This window comes from Pristiophorus japonicus, chromosome 22 (genome assembly GCF_044704955.1).
Source record: "Pristiophorus japonicus isolate sPriJap1 chromosome 22, sPriJap1.hap1, whole genome shotgun sequence".
In the NCBI taxonomy this organism is placed as follows: Eukaryota; Metazoa; Chordata; class Chondrichthyes; family Pristiophoridae; genus Pristiophorus; species Pristiophorus japonicus.
Window position 1 is genome coordinate 70,712,510 of NC_091998.1, and position 25,344 is coordinate 70,737,853.

At 57.6% G+C, this 25,344-nt stretch overlaps 1 pseudogene; it reads left to right on the forward strand.

Moving 5' to 3' along the window:
• Nucleotides 1-4,496: 4,496 nt before the first annotated feature.
• Nucleotides 4,497-25,344, forward strand: part of LOC139234665 (zinc finger protein 229-like) — a 97,075-nt pseudogene continuing 76,227 nt past the window's right edge.

The following is a 25,344-nucleotide window of genomic DNA, read 5'->3' on the forward strand; positions in this document are numbered from 1 at the left end:
GGGGGGGATGTGGGGGTGTGTGTGGGGGGGGATGTGGGTGTGTGTGGGAGGGGGATGTGTGTGTGTGTGGGGGGAGATGTGTGTGTGTGTGGGGGGGATGTGTGTGTGTGTGGGAGGGGGGATGTGTGTGTGCGTGGGAGGGGGATGTGTGTGTGTGTGGGGGGGGGATGTGTGTGTGTGTGGGGGGGGGGATGTGGGTGTGTGTGGGAGGGGGATGTGTGTGTGTGTGGGGGGGATGTGGGTGTGGTGTGGGGGGGGATGTGGGTGTGTGTGGGGGGGATGTGGGTGTGTGTGGGGGGGATGTGGGTGTGTGTGGGGGGGGATGTGGGTGTGTGTGGGGGGGATGTGTGTGTGTGGGGGGGGGATGTGGGTGTGTGTGTGGGGGGGGATGTGGGTGTGTGTGTGGGGGGGGGATGTGGGTGTGTGTGGGGGGGGATGTGGGTGTGTGTGTGGGGGGGATGTGGGGTGTGTGTGGGGGGGATGTGGGTGTGTGTGTGGGGGGGGATGTGGGTGTGTGTGTGGGGGGGGGATGTGGGTGTGTGTGGGGGGGGGATGTGGGTGTGTGTGTGGGGGGGGATGTGGGTGTGTGTGGGGGGGGATGTGGGTGTGTGTGGGGGGGATGTGGGTGTGTGTGTGGGGGGGGATGTGGGTGTGTGTGTGGGGGGGATGTGGGTGTGTGTGTGGGGGGGGATGTGGGTGTGTGTGGGGGGGGATGTGGGTGTGTGTGTGGGGGGGATGTGGGTGTGTGTGTGGGGGGGATGTGGGTGTGTGTGTGGGGGGGGATGTGGGTGTGTGTGTGGGGGGGGATGTGGGTGTGTGTGGGGGGGGATGTGGGTGTGTGTGTGGGGGGGGATGTGGGTGTGTGTGGGGGGGGATGTGGGTGTGTGTGGGGGGGGATGTGGGTGTGTGTGTGGGGGGGATGTGGGTGTGTGTGTGGGGGGGGGATGTGGGTGTGTGTGGGGGGGGGATGTGGGTGTGTGTGTGGGGGGGGATGTGGGTGTGTGTGTGGGGGGGGATGTGGGTGTGTGTGTGGGGGGGATGTGGGTGTGTGTGGGGGGGGGATGTGGGTGTGTGTGGGGGGGGGGATGTGGGTGTGTGTGGGGGGGGATGTGGGTGTGTGTGTGGGGGGGGATGTGGGGTGTGTGGGTGGGGGGGGTGGGGGATGTGGGTGTGTGTGTGGGGGGGATGTGGGTGTGTGTGTGGGGGGGGATGTGGGTGTGTGTGGGGGGGGATGTGGGTGTGTGTGTGGGGGGGGGTGTGGGTGTGTGTGTGGGGGGGATGTGGGTGTGTGTGGGGGGGGATGTGGGTGTGTGGGGGGGGGGGGATGTGGGTGTGTGTGTGGGGGGGGATGTGGGTGTGTGGGGGGGGGGATGTGGGTGTGTGTGGGGGGGGATGTGGGTGTGTGTGTGGGGGGGGTGTGGGTGTGTGTGTGGGGGGGGATGTGGGTGTGTGTGTGGGGGGGGATGTGGGTGTGTGTGTGGGGGGGGGATGTGGGTGTGTGTGTGGGGGGGGGGATGTGGGTGTGTGTGTGGGGGGGGATGTGGGTGTGTGTGTGGGGGGGGATGTGGGTGTGTGTGTGGGGGGGGATGTGGGTGTGTGTGTGGGGGGGGGATGTGGGGTGTGTGTGTGGGGGGGGATGTGGGTGTGTGTGTGGGGGGGATGTGGGTGTGTGTGTGGGGGGGTGGGGTGTGTGTGTGGGGGGGATGTGGGTGTGTGTGTGGGGGGGGGGATGTGGGTGTGTGTGTGGGGGGGGGGATGTGGGTGTGTGTGGGGGGGATGTGGGTGTGTGTGTGGGGGGGGATGTGGGTGTGTGTGGGGGGGGATGTGGGTGTGTGTGTGGGGGGGATGTGGGTGTGTGTGGGGGGGGATGTGGGTGTGTGTGTGTGGGGGGCGATGTGGGTGTGTGTGGGGGGGATGTGGGTGTGTGTGTGGGGGGGGGGATGTGGGTGTGTGTGTGGGGGGGGGGATGTGGGTGTGTGTGGGGGGCCGATGTGGGTGTGTGTGGGGGGGATGTGGGTGTGTGTGTGGGGGGGGATGTGGGTGTGTGTGTGGGGGGCGATGTGGGTGTGTGTGTGGGGGGGGATGTGGGTGTGTGTGTGGGGGGCGATGTGGGTGTGTGTGGGGGGGGATGTGGGTGTGTGTGTGGGGGGGGGATGTGGGTGTGTGTGGGGGGGATGTGGGTGTGTGTGTGGGGGGGGATGTGGGTGTGTGTGTGGGGGGGGATGTGGGGGTGTGTGTGGGGGGGGATGTGGGGGTGTGTGTGTGTGGGGGATGTTTGGGAGAGGCTGGAAAGAGGCACCCCTGCTCTCTCCTCCGGTCCTTCGATCATTGAGTGCCCCCCAACCCACACTCCTCCATCCCTTGCCACACTCCCCCCCCTCCCCACCCCGGTACCCACATTCCCCCTCCTCCTCCCGGTACCCACGCTCTCCCGAGCCATTGCGCCGGCTCTGAGATTAAGGCATGATCACTAGCCCCGCCCCCCTGCAGGCAGACCCCTCCCCAGGGAGACCACGCCACGCCACGCCATGGTCCAGGAGGACCGGAGAATTGCTGCAAAATATTCCGGCGCACCTTCGAGCCCAGGCAGGTCACGTAAGTCTCGGAGGTGCGCCGTTTTCACCAGATGCCGAAACTTGGGCCCTGTGGAACTGAACCCAGCCAGAGTCAGCACTGTTGTGGAATATTTCAAAATACTCTACACAAGTCTGACATCGATAATTCAGAATAATCTGGAGTTACTATTCTGCATTCCTTATGGTTTGTCTCGTTTTCCCACCACTTCTTTTGCTCGGCTGGAATTGCACTGGGTTTCCATTTATTTTTCAACATCTTTACTGTAATCAGTTTATTCCTATCGGCTAAATACTTGGTCAGGGATCCCTCGGGTCACCACTCCAAGTCCTCATCTCTCATGGTTACTTGTTGACAATGGTATCTCTCCTTTCAAACTTCTCCCGAGCAAGACGGATACTTGCAACTTATACCGACTTTATACGTTCAATCGCAACGTCCTTGACATATACTTTATGCTTCCGATTCAATCCAGGTAACATAATATTACAGGTCGTTTTACCTGGGGTAGGTAGCCGTAGGCTGCGTGTAGTCTCGTTCACACTTGCAGGATTGTATCTCTCAGGCAACTGACAGCAGACAGACTTGTCCTATCTGTGCGTGGTAATTGAAAAGGTACTCACACGTTTGACGTGTTTCCATCTGCCAGTGTGTGCCATCCATTTAAGATCCTGTCGACAACGCCAATTGTTGTGGAATATTTCAAAATATTCTACACAAGTCTGACATCGAGAATTCAAACAGTCTTTAATCACACACGTGGGGAGAAAGTTACTTCTGTCCTTAGCCAAGTCTCTCCAACGATACAGAAATTTATAGATATTTATAGTCATTGACACGTTGTACAATGTCCCCGCCTACTTTCTAGATTGCATCATTAGTCTTAATTCCAGTTTACTACCAGAGGTTCACCTTAGTTTCGATAACAGACAGTAGGCGGTTGCAGTCAGCATTATATAACACTTACAGTCATTTTATATACACCGTTGTGGTCAGCCGTTAATCTGACCTATGGCACATTGTTGCAGCTGACTTGCTGCTGGCCATTGGGGTCAGCAGATTTAGCTTAATCACATTTCGCTTTATCTTGTTTAGCCTTTTCTGTGGTTTTACCACTCAAGCTGTTGTCCAACATATCCTTGGTTTTCCTGCCACACAAGCTATTCCGAGGTGCCCCCTTCAGCATCTTCAGGTGAGGAGAGGGAGGGGAGCCAGTGAATGTAGAACTGAACGCAGCCAGAGTCAGCACCTTCAGGGGAGGGGAACCAGTGAGTGTAGAACTGAACCCAGCAGAGTCAGCACCTTCAGGGGAGGGGAACCAGTGAGTGTAGAACTGAACCCAGCCAGAGTCAGCACCTTCAGGGGAGGGGAACCAGTGAGTGTAGAACTGAACCCAGCCAGAGTCAGCACCTTCAGGAGAGGAAGAAAATTCATCGAGAAGGAAACAACGTTGGAGATGGTGCGATGGGTTTGGATTTCAGCACAGGGAGGAGGGAGAGTGTGTGTGACGGGGATTTACAGATTTGGGGGAACAAGACAGGGAACAATGTCCCATAGAAACTAGAATTGTCTGTTTTGAATTTCTGTTCTGTACTTACAGTCATTACTTTTGTCAACTCCTTTTACAGGGTATTAGAAGGGGAGGATTTGCAGACGGAAAACTCAAACCAAATATATAGTCACGGTCTGACAGAGTCTCTCGATTCATCCGGACCTGAATATCGGGAGGAGAAATGTTTGTGTGTTCTGTCTCTGGGAAAAGATTTCAAACATCAGTATGACTGGAGAAACCCCGAGACACACACCCCCGAGGGAGAGTGTTCCAGTGCACTGCCTGTGGAAAGAGCTTTAACCAGTTACACAGCCTGAAAACCATCGCACCATTCACAGCGGGGAGAAACCGGACACGTGTTGTGTGTGGACGAGGCTTCAACTGATCGTCCAACCTGCAGAGACACATGGACACCCGCACCATGGAGAAACCGTGGGAATGTGGGGACTGTGGGAAGGGATTTAATTACCCGTCCCAGCTGGAAGCTCATCGACGCAGTCACACTGGGGAGAGGCCGTTCATCTGCTCCGATTGTGGGAAGGGATTCACTCATTCATCCAACCTATTGGCACACCAGCGAGTTCACACCGGGGAGAGGCCGTTCACCTGCTCCGTGTGTGGGAAGGGATTCACTCGGGCATTCCCCTTGCTGAGGCACCGGCGAGTTCACATGTGACTGCAGGGGTTGGATTCTGCTGTTAATCAATCTGGGACTGAACCATGTTCATTCTGACAGTTGGGCTTTGTTTCCCCTGGAACTGGGCTGGAGTTTAATTTTCAGGATATCTGACAAATAAATCAGCTTTGGTTCAAGCACACAGTGTGTCGATTCCTTGATTTTTTCCAGATAAGAGGCGAGGAACTGATATCCTGTTACCGACTGTTCCATGTTTGGTCTTTTCTCCTTTGTTCAATAAAGACGTGTCCGTACGCAGTACCTCACACGGCCTCAGGGTATCCCAGAGTACCTTACAGCCAATGAAGTACAACAACATCAAAGTAGGTTTGAAGTGCACTCACTGTTGCAATGTAGGAAATGCAGCAGACAGTTTGCGCATAGCAAGCTGCCATTAACATCAATGGCCAGCATGGACAGGAAGTTGGGTAAAGGACAAAAAGCGGAGAGTCGCGGTTAATGGATGTTCTTCAGGTTAGGGGGATAGAAACTGGTGTCCCATTCGTCTTTTTTTAACTTCTGCCATTACCACCTCGTCGGCCCATCATCCCTTGTGTCTCTCTAATCTCTCCTGCCTTCCACCCTATCACTGACCTTCCCTTTTGTTCTTTCCTCCCCCCCTTTCAGTGCTCCTTAAGAATCTGTTCATTTCGAACATCCGCCAGTTCTGACAAAGGCTCATTGACCTGAAACGTTAACTCTGTTTCTCTCTCCACAGATGCTGCCTGACCTGCTGAGATTCCCAGCAGTTTCTGTTTTTATTTCAGATTCCAGCATCCATGGTATTTTGCTTCTGTAACAGAAAAAGGTCATTACAACACGACATAAACAGACTCATCAGGTGTGAGACATCACACTTCAGAACATGTCTGCCAGCTCTTGCCACAAACCTCAGTACAGTCAACCTTACAGTAGCTTCAGCCCTGATTTAAGTAACGATTAGTTTAATATGTCTAGTACAGCATTTGCGTTTCTGTGCAAAATAGAAAAAATCTCTGACGCACACAATTAATAATTACATCCTAGAAACATAAAAAATAGGTGCAGGAGTAGGCCATTCGGCCCTTTGAGCCTGCACCACCATTCAGTATGATCATGGCTGATCATGCAACTTCAGTACCCCATTCCTGCTTTCTCTCCATACCCCTTGATCCCTTTAGCCGTAAGGGCCACATCTAACTGTTTTGAATATATCTAACGAACTGGACTCAACAACTTTCTGTGGTAGAGAATTCCACAGGTTCACAATTCTCTGAGTGAAAAAGTTTCTCCTCATCTCGGACCTAAATGGCTTACCCCTTATCCTTAGACTGTGACCCCCTGGTTCTGGACTTCCCCAACATCAGGAACATTCTTCCTGCATCTCACCTGTCCAATCCCGTCAGAATTTTATATGTTTCTATGAGATCCCCTCTCATTCTTCTAAATTCAAGTGAGTATAAGCCAAGTCGATCCAGTCTTTCTTCATATGTCAGTCCTGCCATCCCGGGAATCAGTCTGGTGAACCTTCGCTGCACTCCCTCAATAGCAAGAATGTCCTTCCTCAGATTAGGAGACCAAAACTTCACACAATACTCAAGGTGTGGTCTCAACAAGGCCCTGTACAACTGCAGTAAGACCTCCCTGCTCCTATACTCAAATCCTCTCGCTATGAAGGCCAACATGCCATTTGCCTTCTTCACCATCTGTTGAACCTGCATGCCAACTTTCAATGACTGATGTACCATGACACCCAGGTCTCGTTGCACCTCCCCTTTTAATAATCTGTCACCGTTCAAATAATCTGCCTTCCTGTTTTTGCCACCAAAGTGGATAACCTCACATTTATCCACATTATACTGCATCTGCCATGCATTTGCCCACTCACCTAACCTGTCCAAGTCATCCTGCAGCCTCTTAGCATCCTCCTCACAGCTCACACTGTCACCCAGCTTAGTGTCATCTGCAAACTTGGAGATATTACATTCAATTCCTTCGTCTAAATCATTAATATATATTGTAAATAGCTGGGGTCCCAGCACTGAACCTTGCGGTACCCCACTAGTCACTGCCTGCCATTCTGAAAAGGACCCGTTTATTCCCACTCTTTGCTTCCTGTCTGCCAACCAGTTCTCTATCCATGTCAATACCTTACCCCCAATACCATGTGCTTTGATTTTGCCCACTAATCTCTTGTGTGGGACCTTGTCAAATGCCTTTTGAAAGTCCAAATACACCACATCCTCTGGTTCTCCCTTGTCCATTCTACTAGTTACATCCTCAAAAAACTCCAGAAGATTTGTCAAGCATGATTTCTCTTTCATAAATCCATGCTGACTTGGACCGATCCTGTCACTGCTTTCCAAATGTGCTGCTATTACATCTTTAATGATTGATTCCAGCATTTTCCCCACTACCGATGTCAGGCTAACCGGTCTATAATTCCCTGTTTTCTCTCTCCCTCCTTTTTTAAAAAGTGGTGTTACATTAGCTACCCTCCAATCCATAGGTACTGATCCAGAGTCCATGGAATTTTGGAAAATGACCACCAATGCATCCACTATTTCTAGGGACACTTCCTTAACTACTCTGGGAGGCAGTCTATCAGGCCCTAGGGATTTATCGGCCTTCAATCCCATCAATTTCCCGAACACCATTCCCTGACTAATAAGGATTTCCCTCAGTTCCTCCTTCTCACTAGCCCCTCGGTCCCCTCGTATTTTGGGGAGGTTATTCGTGTCTTCCTTCGTGAAGACAGAACCAAAGTATTTGTTCAATTGGTCTGCCATTTCTTTGTTCCCCATTATGAATTCACCTGATTCTGACTTCAAGGGACCTACATTAGTCTTCACTAATCTTTTTCTCTTCACATATCTTTTGAAGCTTTTGCAGTCAGTTTTTATGTTCCCTGCAAGCTTACTCTCATACTCTATTTTCCCCCTCCTTATTAAACCCTTGCTGAATTCTAAATTTCTCCCAGTCGCCAGGTTTGCTGCTTTTTCTGGCCAATTTATATGCCTCTTCCTTGGATTTAAGACTATTCCTAATTTCCTTTGTTAACCACAGTTGAGCCACCTTCCCCATTTTATTTTTACGCAGACGGATGTACAATTGTTGTAGTTCATCCATGTGATCTTTAAATGTTTGCCATTGCCTATCTACCGAAATCCTTTAAGTATCATTCGCCAGTCTATTTTAGCCAATTCACGTCTCATACCATCGAAGTTACCTTTCTTTAAGTTCAGGACTCTAGTCTCTGAATTAACAGTGTCACTCTCCATCTTAATGAAGAATTCTACCATATTATGGTCACTCTTCCCCAAGGGGCCTCACATGACAAGTTTGCTAATTAATCCTCTCTCATTACACATCACCCAGTCTAGGATGGCCTGCTCTTTAGTTGGTCCCTCGACATATTGGTCTAGAAAACCATCCCTTATACACTCCAGGAAATCCTCCTCCACTGCATTGCTACCAGTTTGGTTAGCCCAATCTATATGTAAATTAAAGTCACTCATGATAACTGCTGTACCTTTATTGCACACATCCCTAATTTCCTGTTTGATGCCATCCCCAACCTCACTACTACTGTTTGGTGGTCTGTTCACAACTCCCACTAACGTTTTCTGCCCTTTGATGTTTCCCAGCTCTATGCATACAAATTCCACATCATCCAAGCTAATGACCTTCCTTACTATTGCGTTAATCTCCTCTTTAACCAGCAACGCTAACCCACCTTTTCCTTTCTGTCTATCCTTCCTGAATATTGAATACCGCTGGATGTTGAGTTCCCAGCCTTGGTTACCCTGGAGCCATGTCTCCGTAATCCCAATTACATCATATCCGTTAACATCTATCTGCGCAGTTAATTCATCCGCCTTATTACGAATGCTCCTCTCTTTGAGACTCAGAGCCTTCACTCTTTTAACACTCTTTGTCCTTTTAGAATTATGTTGTAATGTGGCCCTTTTTGATTTTTGCCCTTGATTTCTCTGCCCTCCACTCTTGCTTTTCTCCTTCCTACCTTTTGCTTCTGCCCCTTTTTTACTTCCCTCTGTCTCCCTGCATTGGTTCCCATCCCCCTGCCTTATTAGTTTAAACCCTCCCCAACAGCACTAGCAAACATTCCGCCTAGGACATCAGTTCGGTCCTGCCCAGATACAGATCATCATACAGGGTGCAGCTTGCCGAATCCGGAAACACCCGAGCGCTGGTTCGGGTATTTCCGGATTTCAAAATGTCAGAAAGGGAAGGAGGGGTGGTGTTCGTAAATGAGCTGTCCAGATCGCCGGGTGGGGCCCCACCACCATGGGTCGGTGAGATCTGAGGTCGGACGGTGGTGCAGTGAGGCCCGAGGGTGAGGGGCGGTGCGGTGAGGCCCGAGGGCGAGGGGTGGTGTGGTGAGGCCCGAGGGTGAGGGGCGGTGCGGCGAGGCCCGAGGGTGAGGGGCGGTGCGGTGAGGCCCGAGGGCGAGGGGTGGTGTGGTGAGGCCCGAGGGTGAGGGGCGGTGCGGTGAGGCCCGAGGGTGAGGGGCGGTGCGGTGAGGCCTGAGGTCAAGGGGCGGTGCAGTGAGGGGCGGTGCGGTGAGGCCTGAGGTCAAGGGGCGGTGCAGTGAGGGGTGGTGCGGTGAGGCCTGAGGTCAAGGGGCGGTGCGGCGAGGCCCGAGGGTGAGGGGCGGTGCGGCGAGGCCCGAGGGTGAGGGGCGGTGCATTGAGGGGCGGTGCGGCGAGGCCCGAGGGTGAGGGGTGGTGCAGTGAGGGGCGGTGCGGTGAGGCCCGAGGGTGAGGGGCGGTGCATTGAGGGGCGGTGCGGCGAGGCCCGAGGGTGAGGGGTGGTGCAGTGAGGGGCGGTGCGGCGAGGCCCGAGGGTGAGGGGCGGTGCAGTGAAGCCCGAGGGCGAGGGGCGGTGCAGTGAGGGGCAGTGCGGCGAGGTCCGAGGGTGAGGGGCGGTGCAGTGAGGGGCAGTGCGGCGAGGTCCGAGGGTGAGGGGCGGTGCAGTGAGGGGCAGTGCGGCGAGGCCCGAGGGTGAGGGGCGGTGCAGTGAGGGGCGGTGCGGCGAGGCCCGAGGGTGAGGGGCGGTGCATTGAGGGGCGGTGTGGCGAGGCCCGAGGGCGAGGGGCGGTGCAGTGAGGGGCGGTGCGGCGAGGCCCGAGGGTGAGGGGCGGTGCAGTGAGGGGCGGTGCGGCGAGGCCCGAGGGCGAGGGGCGGTGCAGTGAGGGGCGGTGCGGCGAAGCCCGAGGGTGAGGGGCGGTGCGGCGAGGCCCGAGGGTGAGGGGCGGTGCGGCGAGGCCCGAGGGCGAGGGGCGGTGCAGTGAGGGGCGGTGCGGCGAAGCCCGAGGGTGAGGGGCGGTGCGGCGAAGCCCGAGGGTGAGGGGCGGTGCGGCGAGGCCCGAGGGCGAGGGGCGGTGCAGTGAGGGGCGGTGCGGCGAAGCCCGAGGGTGAGGGGCGGTGCGGCGAGGCCCGAGGGTGAGGGGCGGTGCGGCGAGGCCCGAGGGTGAGGGGCGGTGCAGTGAAGCCCGAGGGTGAGGGGCGGTGCAGTGAGGGGCGGTGCGGCGAGGCCCGAGGGCGAGGGGCGGTGCATTGAGGGGCGGTGCGGCGAAGCCCGAGGGCGAGGGGCGGTGCAGTGAGGGGCGGTGCGGCGAAGCCCGAGGGTGAGGGGCGGTGCAGTGAGGGGCGGTGCGGCGAGGCCCGAGGGTGAGGGGCGGTGCAGTGAGGGGCGGTGCGGCGAGGCCCGAGGGTGAGGGGCGGTGCAGTGAGGGGCGGTGCGGCGAGGCCCGAGGGTGAGGGGCGGTGCAGTGAGGGGCGGTGCGGCCCGAGGGTGAGGGGCGGTGCAGTGAAGCCCGAGGGCGAGGGGCGGTGCAGTGAGGGGCGGTGCGGCGAAGCCCGAGGGTGAGGGGCAGTGAGGCCCGAGGGCGAGGGGCAGTGCGGTGAGGCCTGAGGGTGAGGGGCAGTGTGGCGAATGGCGGTGAGGCCTGAGGTCAGGCAGCGGCACCACCTCGAGGTCGGCAGGGTACGATTCCGGAAAGTTTTATAGATTCCGGACGACCCTGCCACCAATCGGTCCGGGTTCTGGAACTCCGGATTTTGGACGCTGCATTATCATCGGCAGTCCCTCGAATCGAGGATGACTTGCTTCCACGTCAAAAAGTTCCAGATATTTCAATGAAGGACCCAATATCCCAGGTCCTGAACTACATGTTGAAGGGTGGAAGATGCCTGTGCGTGGATTGTTTTAACGTGGGGTGACCGTTGCACACCAGCCACCACACGGGCTTGACAGAGCCAGGTCCTGGTCCAGTGGCAAGGATGAACCTGGACGACTGGAGACCTGCTTTGCTGCACGGACCTAGTGTGCACACATATCGTAGTGTGGGCTGGGCCCGTGCTGCCCCTAGGCCCTTAGCACCGAACTCACGCCTCCCCAGGGCCCCAATCACATCCCTCCACAGTCTCTCGCCGTTCCTGCTGTAGCTGTCCACACTCCAATCACCGACCTGGACTTTGGTAACATCCCTTTTCACTGCCGTTGCTCTCCTGCTCCAGCACCTGCTGCTGCTTCCGCTCCCCGGCCTGCTCGACTGGTGCTCGCAGACTGGCTCACCACCTGTACCTGATGCCCTCCCTGCAGTAAGATGGCCACTGCGCATGCTCCCTGCCTGCAGCGTGAAAATGGGGAGCGGTGATGTCAGAGCAAACCCCGCCCTGCCCAAACTCACTCCCCACCCTCCCGCTACACCTGAAATGTGATTGTGAGAAGCGATTGTCACCTTGTGATACCTTCCATGCCCACTGGTTGCAGAAGGTATCAAGCATATGGTCAACATGGTTTTATGAAAGGGAATTTGTGTTTGACAAATCTGTTATAGAGTTTTTTTGAAGATGTAACTTGTCAGATGGATAAGGGGGAACCAGTAGATGTAGTGTATTTGGATTTTCAAAAAACATTCTATAAGGTGCCACACATGAGCTTATTACACAAAATTAGGACTCATGGGATTGGAAGTAATACATTAGAATGGATTGAGGTTTGGGTAATGGACAGAAAACAGAGTAGGAATAAACGGGGATTTTTCGGGTGAGCAGGCTATAACTAACGATGTACCTCAAGGATCAGTGCTGGGGCCTCAGCTATTCACAATCGATATTAATGACTTCGATGAAGGGACTGAGTGTAACGTATTCAAGTTTGCTGATGATACAAAGTTAGGTGGAAAAGTAAGCTGTGACAGGATGCAAAGAGGCTACAGAGAGATACAGACAGGTTGACTGAGTGGGTAAGGGCATGGCCAATGGAATACAATGTTGGGAAGTGACAAGTTATGCACTTTAGTAGAAAAAACAAAAAAGCAGTATTGTTTTTAAATGGTGAGAGACTGGCAAGTGTTTGCATTCAGAGGGACCTGGGTATCCTTGTACCTGAATCACAGAGTTAACATGCAGGTTCAGTAAGCAATTGAGAAAGCAAATGGTATGTTGGCTTTTGTTACAAAGACATTAGAGTATAAGAGTAAAGAAGTCTTACGATAATTATACAGGGCATTTCGAAGGCCACACCGGGAGTATTATGTACAGTTCTGGTCTCCTTACCTAAGGAAAGAAATGCTTGCCTTAGAGGGAATGCAACGAAAGTTGACCAGACTGATTCCTGGGATGAGGGGATGGCCCTGTAAGGATTCAGTAGACTAGGCCTATAATCCAGAGATTTTAGAAGAAAGAGAGGTGATCGAATTGAAACATTTAAAATTCTTAAGGGACTTGATAGGGTAAATGCTGCGATTTTGCCCTGCCTGGGGAGTCTAGAACACGGGGTCATAGTCTCAGAATAAGGGCTCGGATATTCAGACTGAGATGAGGAGAAATTTCTTCACGCAAAGGGTTGTGAATCTTTCAAATTCTCTATCCCAGAGAGCTGTGGATGCTCAGTCCCAGAGTATATTCAAGTCAGAGGTTGATACATTTTGGGAACTGTAGGGGAGGACGAAAACCCCCTCATTTTACCCAGAAGGAAAAGGGCTGTGGGATCAGTCTGTGCTGTGAATTGAAACCGATGGAAGGAAAACTTTGGGACACAAATGGAGACCCCCCCGTGTTTGGACTCATAGGAAAGGGAATTTAATTTGGAACTATCTACCAGAAAGTTTGAAATCCTAAAGTGCACATGGAAGAAACTATGAACTTTAATCGAATTTGGGATTTTTTTAAAGGTCTGCAAGAAAAGGGTGGAGTCAATATCAAAAGGGCCAGTTTGGACATTGGAACTAATCAAATTGTCTGGGAACTGTATACCCTCGAAACTTGCCCCTTGAAAACATTAGCATTTAAACAATGCCACATACATATTCCAACACCTTTTTCATCAGGCATAGAAATATCTGGCTCAGGCCAGACTAGCACAATGGCTACAGGAGGCCAATGCAATCAACACCCACTCAAACCTTGAGTAGGTTAAGATCAGTGGGGAAAAAAACCTAAAAACCTCAAACTGTTGCATTTTTCAAAATCAAAAGTCCACCAATGAGAAGAATCGACTTCAGCAGGAGAGGCGGACTGGATAATCTGACTATAAAAAAGGGGTTTCTGACGTAGTGAGAGAGGAGTGATGATTTTCCCTGCCCTGGTGATTCAACAACCACAACCACAGGCCTCTCGACACTGAAGGAAAACCATCGTCCGAAGACACCAAAGATAGAAGAAACAAACCACCAGACTGCGGAAGGCACAGTAGTGAGTATAACCTCTGGTCCCCAGAACTCCCAACTCAGTTAGGCCAGGAAAGGTGGGAGGTTGGGCATTGTACTGCTAAACTGGTGTAAAGATTTTCGTTGTGTCCGTTTAGTGGGATTTAGGGGGATTGTTTTGTTGGTGTATTGCTGTTTGTTGAGTTACACCTTGCCAAATAAATTGGAAGCCTAAAGTTCCTCTTGGAATCACCTTGTCTCAGTTCTATTGTATTGCATCTCCTGATCGTGAGTCTTATGTCAGAACCGTGTAAGGGAAGCTAGGAGCGCCTCGAAAACGCTCAACTGTGTGTCACAGGCTAGGGAAGAAGGGGTTAGGAGTGTTTGACACTCACAGGTGCCTCACAGGCTAGGCATAAGCTGTGGGGACGCACGAGTCTCAAAACCCCCTTCATAAGCTGTGGACACAGTCTCTCCAGGGGTGCTCTTGCAGCACTCAGGGTACCTCACAGGCCAGGCATAAGCTGTGAGGGCAGAAGCCCAGAGAGAGACACCCAAGGCACAACAACAACCCTGTGAAAACCCCTTACAGAACGAGGGGAATTAAGGGAAATGGGGACGGTGCAGGAAGGTGGCAGTGAGGTAGAAAATCAGCTGTGATCGCATAGAATGGAGGAGCAGGCTTGAAGGGCCACATACCGTACTCCAGCTCCTATTTATTATGTTCTTATCTAACCCAACCGCCTCTCACCCCAACCCCCCCTCACCCCAATCCCCCTCACTCCAATACCCCCCTCACCCCAACCCCCCTCACCCCAATCCCCCTCACCCCAACCCCCCCTCACCCAAACCCCCCCTCACCCCAACCCCCCTCAGCCCAATCCCCCTCACCCCAACCCCCCCTCACCCCAATCCCTCCCTCACCCCAATCCCCCCTCACCACAACCCCCCTCACTCCAACCCCCTCACCCCAATCCCCTTCACTCCAATACCCCCCTCACCCCAACCTCCCCTCACCCCAACCCCCCTCACCCCAATCCCCCCTCACCCCAATCCCCCTCACCCAAACCCCCTCACCACAACCCCCTCACCCCAATCCCCCTCACTCCAATATCCCCCTCACCCCAACCCCCCTCACCCCAATCCTCCTCACCCCAAACCCCCTCACCCCAACCCCCCTCACCCCAATCCCCCTCACCCAACCCCCCCTCACCACAACCCCCACTCACCCCAACCCCCCTCACCCCAATCCCCCCTCACCCAACCTCCCCTCACCACAACCCCCCTCACTCCAACCCCCTCACCCCAATCCCCCTCACTCCAATATCCCCCTCACCCCAACCCCCCTCACCCCAATCCTCCTCACCCCAAACCCCCTCACCCCAACCCCCCTCACCCCAATCCCCCCTCACCCCAACCGCCCCTCACCCCAATCCCCCCTCACCACAACCCCCCTCACTCCAACCCCCCCTCACCCCAATCCCCCCTCACCCCAACCCCCCTCACCCCAACGCCCCCTCACCCCAACCCCCCCTCACCCCAATCCCCCCTCACCACAACCCCCCTCACTCCAACCCCCCTCATCCCAATCCCTCTCACCCCAATCCCCCGCTCACCCAAACCCCCCCTCACCCCAATCCCCCCTCACCACAACCCCCCTCACCCCAACCCCCCTCACCCCAATCCCTCTCAACCCAATCCCCCGCTCACCCAAACCCCCCCTCACCCCAATCCCCCCTCACCCAATCCCCCCCTCACTCCAACCCCCCCTCACTCCAACCCCCCTCACCCCAATCTCCCCCTCACCCCAATGCCCACCTCACCCCAACCCCCCCTCACTCCAACCCCAATCCCCCCTCATTCCAACTCCCCTCACCCCAAACCCCCTCACCCCAACCCCGCCTCACTCCAATCACCCCAATACCCCCCTCACCCCAATCCCCCCCTCACCACAACCCCCCTCACTCCAACCCCCCTCACCCCAATCCCTCTCAACCCAATCCCCCGCTCACCCAAACCCCCCCTCACCCCAATCCCCCCTCACCCAATCCCCCCCTCACTCCAACCCCCCCTCACTCCAATCCACCTCACCCCAATCCCCCCCTCACCCCAACACCCCCTCACTCCAACCCCCCTCACCTCAATCCCCCTCACCCCAATCCCCCCTCACTCCAACCCCCCTCACCCCAATCCCCCCCTCACTCCAACCCCCCTCACCCCAACCCCCCCCTCACCCCAACCCCGCCTCACTCCAATCCCCCCGCTCACCCCAATACCCCCTCACCCCAACCCCCCTCACTCCAACCCCCCTCACCCAATCCCCCTCACCCCAATCCCCCCTCACCCCAATCCCCCCCTTACCCCAACACCCCCTCACTCCAACCCCCCTCACCTCAATCCCCCTCACCCCAATCCCCCCTCACTCCAACCCCCCTCACCCCAATCCCCCCCTCACTCCAACCCCCCTCACCCCAATCCCCCTCACCCCAACCCCCCTCACTCCATCACCCCAATCCCCCTCATTCCAACCCCTCCTCACTCCAACCCCCCTCACCCCAATCCTCCTCACCCCAACCCTCCTCAACCCAATCCCCCTCACCCCAAACCCCTCACCCCAATCCCCCCTCACCCCACCCCCTCACCACAACCCACCTTCACTCCAACTCCCCCTCACTCCAACCCCCCCTCACTCCAACCCCCTCTCACTCCAACCCCCTCTCACTCCAACCCCCCTCACCCCAACCCCCCTCACTCCAACCCCCCCTCACCCTGGCCTCCCCTCACCCCAACCCTCCTCACCCCAATCCCCCTCACCCAACCCCCCTCACTCCAACCCCCCTCACCCCAACCCCCCCTCACTCCAACCCCCCTCACCCCTACCCCCCCTCACCCCAACCCTCCTCACCCCACTCTCCAATCCCTCTTACACCCCTACTCTCCAAACCCCTCACCCCTACTCCCCAACACCCCTCACCCCAACTCTCCAACCCCTCTCTCGTCTTCCGTTGACTTCAATGGATCGTACACTGACAATTGATATCAGTCGAGATTTGAAAGTTAATTACAAATGCTTCGAGGGGCTCTTAAAGTCGGTATCTTTCTCTATTCTGCCCACTCGAGGAGTTCGATAACAAACTTCCTCCTGTGAATATAGAGCTGGAGTATTGGGTGGTGATGTATTCACTTGTTCATCTTCTTGACGCTAAACATTGAGTTTTGTGGTTTCACACACCAGATAATCAGGCTCTTAACAACAGAGTGTCTTTTACTGACATTATTCGCAGCATTGCAAAATACAGACAGAGTATCGTTACCCGATCCGGAGAACAGGGATAATGCAGTGGATTCCGAGCTCTCTGCTCCCAGGTCTGTTCTAACAAGCTGCGACTACACTGGCGATATTTATACTGAACTTGTTTGCTGCATTCCTGATCTGACCATGCTCAAACCATAACCACCAGGATATCTGAGCATTGTTCTGACTGTGACCACAAGGCTGTGTCACTATCACGCACTGATAGCGTTTCCTTGTTTCACACCTTCACACAAAGACCGTCGCTTTACACATCCCCTTTCAACACAATTGCAGCCGACATGAGCATTGAAAGACACACATTTCACAACAGCAAAAGTTACACTGGGACAAATCTTCAGTTATTCTCCATTCAGGCAAAATGCAGAGCAGCTCACTGGCACCTTAATAGCGTCTCATCGTCCGACAATACAGAGCTGGAGGATTGGGCCTACTTGTAGGATTGGGGTTACTTGCAAATCTTTTGTTCAATACATTTGCTCAGTAGATTTAAGTTGAAACCAGGTTTGCAGGCGTGATGCTCTATTCACACCTGGAAGGTGAGAGATGTTGTGGGGCCCACACGAAGCCCTGCCGCTGAAAGTGATTAGCGGACTGGATTTTATGTTTAGTGATCCTGGGTGCGTTACCGATACCTTCCCAATCAGAACATTTAAAAAGTCACTTACCAGGAACATAACATAAGAAATAGGAACAGGAGTAGGCCATACGGCCCCTTGAGCCTGCTCCGCCATTCAATACGATCATGGCTGATCCGATCATGGACTCAGCTCCACTTCCCTGCCTGCTCCCCATAGCCCCTTATCCCCTTATCGTTTAAGAAACTGTCTATTTCTGTCTCAAATTTATTTAATGATCCAGCTTCCACAGCTCTCTGAGGCAACAAATTCCACAGATCCACAACACTCAGAGAAGAAATTTCTCCTCGTCTCAGTTTTAAATGGCCGGTCCCTTATTCTAAGATTATGCCCCCTAGTTCGAGTCTCCCCCATCAGTGGGAACATCCTCTCTGCATCCACCTTGTCACATCCCCTTATAAACTTATACGTTTCGATAAGATCACCTCTCATTCTTCTGAATTCCAATGAGTAGAAGCCCAACCTCCTCAAACTTTCCTCATAAGAGGAAACTCTTCGGAGTGAACTCGCTGGTGGCGTAACAGGTTTGAAGATTTACTGAATCCCCTCGCACACACGGAGCAGGTGAACGGTCTCTCCTTGGTGTGAACTCAAGGTGTTCAGCCAGACAGATCCTCTTCCCGCAGGGAGAGCATCAGAAGTCCAACACAGTTCCCTTTGAAATTCCAGACACATGTTCCCCACACTCTCCCCCTCCCCGTCCCACACATTCCCGCTCACCCCTCCTCCTCCCTCACCCACTCCCCCACTCTCCCCCCCTCCCCCACACTCTCCCCCTCCCCGTCCCACACACTCCCGCTCACATCTCCCCCTCCCTCACCCACCCCCACCACTCCCCCACTCTTCCCCCCACACCCTCCTTCCCTCCCCCTCCCCTCACCCTCCCTCCCCTCTCCTGTCCCTCCTACCCTCCCCCTCCCCTTTCACTCCCCCGTCCGCACCCCACCACTCTCCCCCTCCATCAACCATTCCCTCCACCTCCCTCCCCCTCTCTCCTGTCCCTCCCCCCACCCTCCTCCCCTCTCATTCCCACTCCCACTCCCTCTCCCCTCCCCTCCCCCTACACTCTCCCTCCCCTCCCTCCTCCTCCTCCCCCACTCCTGTTCCCCTCTCCAACCGCCACCCATCCCCTTTTCCCACTCACCCTCACCTCTCCCCCACTCGCCCTCAACCCCCCCCACTCTTTCTCATCCCTCCCTCCCCTTCCCCTCACTCTTCCCCCCTCTCTCCGCCACCCCTTCCCTCCCTCCCTCCTCCCTCCCCCTCTCACTCCCCCTTACTTCCTTCCTCCCTTCCCTCCACCTCCACCTCCTCCTCCGTCACACCTCCTCCCCCACACTTCTCGCTCTCTTCCTCCCCTCCCTCCTCCTCCTCCACTCTCAGTCCCATCCCCTTCCCTCACACCCCCTCCTTCCTCCCTCCCTCCTCTCCCATTCCCCACCCTCCACACCCACCATCCTCCCCTTCCCCCCTCTCACTCTCCCCCCACTCCCCTTCCCTCACCCCATAGTCTACCTCCCTCCCCCTCCCGCACCCCTCTCACTCCCCCTCCATCCCTCCTCCCTCCCCATTCCCCTTTCCCTCCCTCCTCTCTCCTTCCTTCCTCCCCCTCTACTTCCTCCCTCCCTCCCTCTCCCTCCTCCCCTCTCACTCCCCATTCCCCTCCCCCCTTCCCCTCCCTCCCACTCGCCCCTCACTCCCTCTCCCCTCACTCCTTTCGCCCCTTTCACTCCCTTCCCTCCCCTCTCTCCCTCCCCACTCCCCTCTCACTTATCCCCTTCCTCTCTCCCTCCCTCCTCCCTTCCCCCCCTCACTCGCCCTCTCCCTCAATTCCCCCCACACTCTCCCTCCTGCCCCCTCCCACTCCCGTCGCACTCCCCCTCCCCCTCGCCCTCCGTCCCCTCTCCCCCTCCCTCCTTCCTTCCCACCACTCCTCTCACTCACCCACTCCCCTCACTTCCCCCCTCCTCTCCTCATTCCCCCCTCCTCTCCTCACTCCCCCCTCTCCCTACCCTCTCCCTCCCCCTCCCCTTCCTCCCTCCCTCCCTCTGTCCCCTCCATCCATCCCCCACACCCCTCCTTCCCCCCTCCCACTCCCCTCTCCCTCTCTTCCCCTCACTCTCCCTTTCCTCCCCTTTCCCTCCCCCTGCCCTCCCCCTCTCACTCCCCCTCCTCTTCCCTTCCCCTCCCGCTCCCACTACCCCGTCACTTACCCCTTCTTCTTCCCCCTCCCCTCCTCCCTTTTACCCCCTCACTCACTCGCTCTCCCCTCCCTCCTGTCACCCCCCTCCCCTTCTCTTCCCCTCTCATTCCCCCCATCTCCCCCTCCCTTCACTCCCCCCTCCGCCTCCCTCCTCCCTCCCCTACTCACTCACCCTTCCCCCCTCCTCCCTTCCCTCCATCTCCCCCTCCGCCACCCCCTCCGCCCCCACACTCCCCCCTCCCTTCCCTCTCCTCTCAGTTCCCCCTCACCTTCCCCTCGCTCTCCTCCCTTCCCCCCTCCCGCCCTCCCTCGATCCCCACTCCCTCCTCACCCACCATTCTCCCCTTCCCCCCTCTCACTCCCCCCCTCTCTCGCCCCACAGTCCACCTCCCTCCCCCCTCGTCTCCCTCCCTCTTTCACTCCCTCCCCCCTTTCACTCCCTCCCCCCCTTTCACTCTCTCCCCCCTCACTCCCTCCCCCCTCCCCTGCCTGTGCCCCTCCCCCTCTCACCGATCGCTCGCCTCCTCCTCCCATCCCCCTTCCTCTCCCCCTCCCACCTCCCCTCACTCCCCATCCACCTCCCTCCCTCCTCTCCACCTCCCTTCCCCTTTCCTTTCCCCTCTCATTTCCCCCACTCCATTCCCTCCCCCTCCAACCCCTCTCCCCCTCCCTCCCTCTTTCCCCCCTCGCCTCTCACTCCCCCCTCCCCTCACTTCTGCCCTCCTCTCTCACTCTACACTCCCATGTCCCCTCACTTGCCCCTCCTCCTCCTTTCCCCCTCCCCTCACTCCCCTCTCACTCCTGCCACCCTCTCACTACCCACTTCCGCCCGCCTCCCACTCCCCTCTCCCTCCCCCTCCCCCTTCCTCCATCCCCCTCCCTCGTCCCCCTCTCTCTCCTCTCCTCCATCCCCCCTCCTGCCCATCTTCCCCTCTCACTCCCCCACCTTCTCTCCCTCCTCCCACTCCCCTCTCACTCCCTTCCCTCTTCCCTCGCCCTTCCCCTCTCCCTCCCCCTCCACCTTCCTCCATCCCCCCTCCCTCGTCCCCCTCTCTCTCCTCTCCTCCATCCCCCCTCCCCTCCCCTCCCCCTCCCTCCTCCCTTGCCCCCCCCACTCACTCCCTCTCCCTCACGCTCCCCTCTCACTCCCTTCCACCTTCTCCCCCTCCACTGCCTTCCCTCCTCCCCCTCCCTCCACCCCGTCCCTCTCACTTCCCCCCTCCTTCCCCCCTCGCCTCACTTCTGCCTCATCTCTCACTCCACCCCTCCCATGCCCCCTCTCTCGCCCCTCCGCCTCCCTACCATCCCTCAGCTCCCCCTCCCCTCACCCTCCCTCCCCTCCATCCCTCTCCCTCCCCTCCCCTCCCAACTTCCCCCTCCCCCTCTCTCCCCTTCCCTCCTGTCCCTCCCCCTCCCTCCTCCTCCCCCCCCAGTCCCTCTCACTGCCTTCCCCCTCCCCTCCCTCCCCTCTCACTCTCCCTTCACTCGTTCCCCACCTCCCTTCCCCGCTTCCCCCCTCCCCCTCCCCTCTCACTCCCCCTCCCTCCTGTCCCTCCCCCTCACCTCTCACTCCCTATCCCCTCCCCTCCTTCCTCCCCCTCCCTCCTGTCCCCCCCCCTCACTCCCCCCTCCCACTCCCTTCTCCCCTTCCTCCCTACACTCTTCCTCCCTCCCCTTCCCCTTCTTCTTCAATACTCCCCCTCCACTCTCACTCCCACTCCTCTGCCCACCTCCCCCTCCCACCTCCCCTCTCACTCCACCCTCCTCCTCCATCCGCCTCCACCTCCCTCCCTCCTTCCCCCCCTCCCCTCAATTCCCTGTCCCCTCTCACTCCACCCCTTCTGCGCCCAGTCCCTCGCCCCTCCTGCTCCCTCCCCCCCCACCACACCTCCCTTCCCCCCTCCCCTTACTCCCCCTCCCCCTCCCTCCATCCCTCTCCCCTCCCCCTCCCTCCCTCCTCTCTGTCCCTCCTCCCTCCCCTCCTTCCTCCCCCATCCCCTCCACCTCCCTACCACTCCCTCCTGTCCCTCCCCATCCCCTCCCCTCCTTCCATCCCCCATTCCCCTCCCTCTCCTCCCCCTCCCTCTGATCCCTCACCTCCCCTCTTCCCTTCCCCCCTCTCACTCCCCGCTCCTTCCCCTCTCTCAATTCCCTCTCACTCCCCTCTCCTTCCCCCCTCCCTCCCCACCGCCCCTCCTTCCCTTCCACCTCCCCTCTCATTCTCCCCACCCCCTCCCTCCATGCCCACTCCCCTCCCTCCCCTTTCACTCCCTACTCCCTTCAATCCCCCCCTCCATACTCCTCCTCCCCTCTCACTCCCCTCTCCGCCTTCCTTGCTCCTTCCATCCCCTCCCCTCACTTCCCCCTCCCCTCTCATTCCACCCCATCGCGCACACTCTCTCGCCCCCTCACCCTCCCTCACTTCCGTCCGCCCTCCGTTCCCTCCCATCTCTTCCCACACCTGCTCCCCCCTCCCTCATCTCCCTCCACCCTTCCTTCCCCTCCCTCCTCCTCCTCCCTCCACCCCAATCCCTCTCACTCCCTTCCCCTCCACTCCCTCCCTCACTCTCTCCTCACTCCTTCCCCTCACTTCCCCTCTCCCCGTCCCCTCTCACTCCCCCTCCTCCTCCCTCCTGTCCCTCCCCTCTCACTCCCACCTCCCCTCCCCTCCTTCCTCCCCCATCCCCTTACCCTCTGTACCACTCCCTCCTGTCCCTCCCCCATTCCCATCCCCTCACACTCTCCTTCTCCTCCCCCTCCCTCTGATCCCTCACCTCCCCCCTTCCCTTCCCCCCTCTCACTCCCCGCACCTTCCCCCTCTCAATTCCCTCTCACCCTCCCCTCTCCTTCACCCCTCCCTCCCCACCGCCCCTCCTTCCCTTCCACCTCCCCTCTCACTCTCCCCGCCCCCTCCCTCCATCCCCCACTCCCCTCCCTCGCCCTCACTCCCCTCTCACTCCCTACTCCCTTCAATCCCCCCCTCCAGTCTCCTCCTCCCCTCTCACTCCCCCCTCCACCTCCCTCGCTCCTTCCATCCCCTCCCCTCACTTCCCCCCCTCACTCCAACCCTCTCGCGCCCACTCCCTCGCCACCTACCACGCCTCCCTCTGCTGCTTCCGCTCCCCCTCCCGTCCCCCTCACCCTCCCTCCCTCCCCTCCGTCCGTCCTCTGTCCCCTCCCCTCCCTTCCCCCCCGCTCCACCCTCCCTCCATCATCTTCCTCCACCCCCTCCCTTCCCCTCCCTCCTCCTCCCCCTCCCCCTCCCCTCAGTCCCTTTCACTCCCTTTCCCCTCTACTCCCTCCCCCCCACCCACCCCCTCCCCTCTCACTCTCCCCTCACCCTTCCCCCCACTTCCCCTCTCCCCCTCCCCCCTCCACCTCCCTCCCTCCCCTTCCCTTCACCTCTCATTCCCCCTCCTCCTCCCCCTCCTTCCTCACTCCCCCCTCCGTCCTCCCTCCCCCTCCCCTCACTTGCTCCTCTCCCCCTCCGTCTCCTCCCCTTCCCACACCCCTCTCACCTCCCCTTTCTTCCTCCCCCTAACTCCCTCCCACCTCTTCCTCTTTCCACCCCCCTCCCTCCCTTCACCTCCCTCCCTCCTTCCCCCCTCGCCTCACTTCTCTCTCCCCTCTCACTCCACCCTTTCCATGGCCCCTCCCTCACTCTCTTGCCCCCTCCCCCTCTGCCTCCCTACCACCCCTCCCTCTCGTTACCACCCCTCCCGCCCCCCTCTCCCCTCACTCATCCCCTCCCCCCTCACTGTCACCCTTCCCTCCCTCTTCCTTCAATTGCATTTATCAACTTAACAGGTCAATTGTTCTATACTCGTCTCATTTTACATTATTAGCCCCGGCATCATTCTGGTAAACATGCAGTTTACCGCCTCCACGACCAGTATATCCTTCCTGAGGTGCGGAGCCCAGAATTGGGCTCAGTGCTCTGAATAGGGTCGATGCCCATTCTAGCAGTGGGTTCCTGGACAGTTAGCAGTAAAAACTCCTCCTGCCACTCTGCAAATGATCAGCCAATTCAGGATAAACCTGAGACTAAGGACACTTCACTCACTGCCTGAAATCAGAGGGGAAAGCTTCTTTGGCGAGGTTATTAAATCCTAAGCAATGAGGAATCCTGAACCAGAGGATCGTGGGTTGAATTCCCACTCCAGATACTTGATCACAAAATGTAAGCTGAGTCTCCCGGTGCAGTACTGGGGGCGTGGTGCACTATCGGAGATGCTGTCTATTGCATCAGGTGTTAAACCGAGGACCGTCTGGCCTCTCAGGTGGACTTAAAAGATCCCCTGGAATTATTTCAATGAAAAGCAGAGGAGTTCTCCCTGGTGGCCTGGGAATATTAATCCCGCAAATAACATCACTAAACAAAAAAAAGGGTAATTCTCTTCTGTCCCTCCCCCTACCTCCTCCTCCCCCTACATCCTCCCAGTCCCTCTCACTCCCTTCCCCCACCCCTCCATCCCCTCCCATCTCACTCTCCCCTCACTCCTCCCCCCTCCCTTCCCGCCTCTCCCCCTCCCCTCTCCCTCCCCCTCCTCCACTCTCTCCTGTCCCTCCCCCTCACCTCTCACTTGCTCCTCCCCTCCCTCCCTCCCCCTCCCCTTTTCCTCCACACTCCCCCTCCACTCTCTCTCCCGCTCCACCCTCCACCTCCCTCCCTCCTTCCCCACTCCCATCACTTCCCTCTCCCCTCTCACTCCACCAATCCTGCACCCACTCCCTCTCACCTCCCCCTCCCTCCTCCCCCTCCCTACCACCCCTCCCTTCCCCCTCCCCTCACTCCTCCCTCTCCACCTCCTCCTCATACCCCCCTCCCGCCTCCCCTTCTCCCCTCTCACTCCCCGCTCCTTTCCCCCCTCTCACTCACCTCTCACCCTCCCCCTCCTACCCCCCTCCCTCCCTTCCTGGCCCCTCTCACTCCCCCCTGCCCCCTCCCACCATGCCCCACTCCCCTCCCTCCACGCCCCTCCCTCCTCCCTCATCCCCTTCCCCTCTCCAGCTCTCCCCTTCCCACCCCTCCCTCCATGCACTCCATCCCCTTCTCTCAGTCCCCCCCTCCCCCGCTTACTCCCTCCCCCCTCCCTCCTCGCCATTCTCACTCCGCCTCCCCTCTCACTTCCTCCCCCTTCTCCCACTCCCTCTCCTCCCTCCTCCCGCTTTCTTCCTCTTCCTCCTTCCCCTCCATCCTCCCCTTCCCCCCTCACTCCCGCTCGCCTCCCCCACCCCCCCACACTCTCACCCGGCCCCCCTCCCCCTCCACCTCCCTCCCTCCCACTTCCCTTCCCCTCTCATTCCCCACTCTCTCCTCCATCCTCCCTCCCACTCTCCCTCCACCTCCCTTCCCCCTCCCCTCACTCCCTCCTCTCCCCTCCCCTTCACTCCCTCCGCCCTTCTCTCCTCCAGTACCATCCCTCCTTCCCCTCCCTCTCTTCCCCCTTCCCTTCCCCTCTCATTCCCCCCACACCCTCCCACCTCTTCCTCCCTCCACCACCTCCCTCCCTTCTCACTCCCCCTCCTCCCTCCCCCTCCACCTCCCTCCCTTCTTCCCACCCTCGCCTCACTTCCTCCTCCGCTCTCACTCTCCCCTCCCTTGCCCCATCCCTCGCTTCCTCGCCCCCTCCCCCTCCCTACCACCTCTCCCGCTGTCCCTCCCCTCCCCCTCACCCCTCCCCTCTGTCCCCCCTCCCTCCCACTCTCCCCTTCCCTCCTGTCCCTCCCCC